The sequence below is a fragment of the Microtus ochrogaster genome, linkage group LG2 (assembly GCF_000317375.1).
Source record: "Microtus ochrogaster isolate Prairie Vole_2 linkage group LG2, MicOch1.0, whole genome shotgun sequence".
Lineage (NCBI taxonomy): Eukaryota > Metazoa > Chordata > Mammalia > Rodentia > Cricetidae > Microtus > Microtus ochrogaster.
The window spans coordinates 36,003,145-36,005,825 of NC_022028.1; positions in this window are offsets into that span (position 1 = coordinate 36,003,145).

A 2,681-nucleotide genomic window follows, 5' to 3' on the forward strand; every position below is an offset into this window, starting at 1 on the left:
TCTCATTACAGATGGTTGTGAGCCACCATGTGGTTGCTGGGAATTGAACTCAGGACCTTTGGAAGAGCAGGCAATGCTATTAACCACTGAGCCATCTCTCCAGCCCCGTCAGTGGGTTTAAAAAAAACCAAACAGTTTCCTCTTTGGGGACCGTAAGAACTCAACTGAGGCCCTGGCTTAGGGTAGGCGAGTGTGATGGCTTAATATTGGTTGTCAGCTTGACCCACATAGGAAGAAAGAACTCAAGAGAGAAAGCGCCTCATGGTATAGCCATGTGGGCATGTTGGTTGGAGCTGTTCTTAATGGATAACTGATTAGGACTGCCCAGACTACTGTGGGCAGTGCCATCCTTGGGTCCTGGCTACAGGAGGAGGGTAGCTGAACACACCACGGGGAGGGAGGCAGGAAGCCGTGCTCTTCTGTGCCCTTCCGTGCCCTTCCGTGCTCTTCCGTGCCCTTCTGTGCCCTTCCGTGCCCTTCCGTGCTCTGTGCTCGGATGCCAGTCTCCAGGTTCCTACCCCAATTTACTTCAGTGATGGCCGTGGCTGTGTAAGCCCAGCTAACCCTTTCCTTCCCCAAGTTTGTCTGATCAGCATTTCCTGGCAGCAACAGAAAGCAAACTAGGCATGGGGACTGGGGAGTGTAAGCTACAAAGTAAAGGAAAGAATTAGCAAGGACAGAGAAATCACAGGGAGAGCATGTGTCTTTGTCGTTCTGTTCTGATAACTTTGGCCAGCTCTGGTTATTTTAGTTTAAAAATAATTATGATTATTATCTTGTCTTTTGAAACAGGGTCACAAACCCTGTAGCCAGGTTGACCTGGGACCACTATACATAAATTCATCTATAAGCTATATGCATAGTTTAAGTTATAAGAGCTAGTGGGACAAGCTAAATTATATTATGAAAACTGAGCTTTCATAATTAATAATAAATCTCCATGTCATTATTTGGGAGCTGGTGGTACCGATGAAAAATCTGCCTTCGGTCCACCCCCAAGTGACACACGTCCTCCAATGTAGTGCACTACGCCCATCTGCATCTATGCGCTGCCATACAGTTTGTGAACTGGGCAAGGGGCTGTAGATTGAAACACACAAAGCACACAGACAGAGACACGGGTCATCCTTGAAACAGGAATGCTCCAAGAATGCTCCTTTTATTGTGTCTAGGGGCAGCTTATATAGGGATAGCCACATCCCAGCCAAACCCACCAGAAATCATTCCCCTGCCATCAGGAACTCTGAGCAGCAGCAAGTTGTCTCAGAGCAGAGGAAAACAAGTTGTTTATAAGAAATTCAGGATCTGGGGGTTCACAGCCCCCAACACTCCAAAAAGGCCACACCTTCTCCAGCAAGGCCACACCTCCTAATCCTTCTAAGTAAGTGCCACTTCCTGATAACTAAGCATTCAAATATACGAGCCGAGCCCGTGGAGGCCATTCTTGTTCAAACTACCACAAGGAAGAACACAGACTAAAACTCAAAAGCTTGAGGTTGAAGAGGAAAGAGGGGAGGATCTGGCTACAAAAGCAGGTAAGTGTATAAACACGGACTCACACATGTGCACAGTCTCCTGTGTGCACATGTGCACAACCTCCTGTGCCTCTCGCATTCCTCTGTAAGCTCCACTCCCCTGAGCTGTTGTTCATTTCTCTGGGGGCCAGGAGACCTGGTGTTTGGTTCTAACTGTCAACTGGGAGATGCTTGGGCAAGCTGTTCACATACAAAGGACTTACTTTTTTCATAGTAGAGTGAGGGGGTTGGGTCCTACCCAGAACCCTTCCTTGCTTCAGGCTCAGGTGGTCCTAGAATCAATCTGTACTCTGCAGGATGGGCATTGCATGATCTTGTCCATCACTATAGCAAGCGTGCCAGCTCCTCAGGGGAGGGCCCGTCTTGTTCATCTTTGGATCCCTTTTCGGAACACCTGGTTGTTGGGGAATATTTTAAGGTGTCTTATTTTTGTTTATGCTGCATTTGATTAACAGTGAAGCCTGTCTAAAACATCTGATGGTTTAACAAAGAGCTGAACGGCCCATAGCGAGGCAGGAGCAAGGCTAGGCGGGGCTGGCAGGCAGAGAGGATAAATAGATGGAGAGAATGAGGAGAGGAGAACATTAGGGACCAGCTACCCAGCCAGCCACCACCCAGCCAGCCACGGAGAAAGAAGGAAAGTAAGCTATACAGAATTAAGAAAGATAAAAGCCCAGAGGGAAAAGGTAGACAGGTTGATTTAAGAAAAACTGGCAAGAAACAAGCCAAGCTAAGGCTGGGCTTTCATAACGAAGAATAAGCCTCTGTGTGATTTGTTTGGGAACTGGGTGGCAGGCCCCTCCCAAAAGGAGCCCAAAAAAGTAAAACTTCACACAACACCTGGCTCTTGTGAATAGCAGATATTCAACAAAAGTAGCCTCATCACCACAACACTGCAGTTGTGGTAAGCTGGTGCAAACATGGTAAAAATCCCCCCTCAGAGGGCTAGGCAAGAAGCCAGTTAGCTGTGTCATCTGTTCTAACTCAGTTCTGGGTTCTGTCAGGAGCTGCTCTGGGCACTGGTCTCCGAGGGGCCCACCTCCCCTCCTCTGGCATGAAGGCTTCTGTCTTCTGTGCTATGCACTGATCACAGGTTTGGTACAAGGCCCAGATGAAACTGAAGACAACTTGTCCAAAGCAGACCTG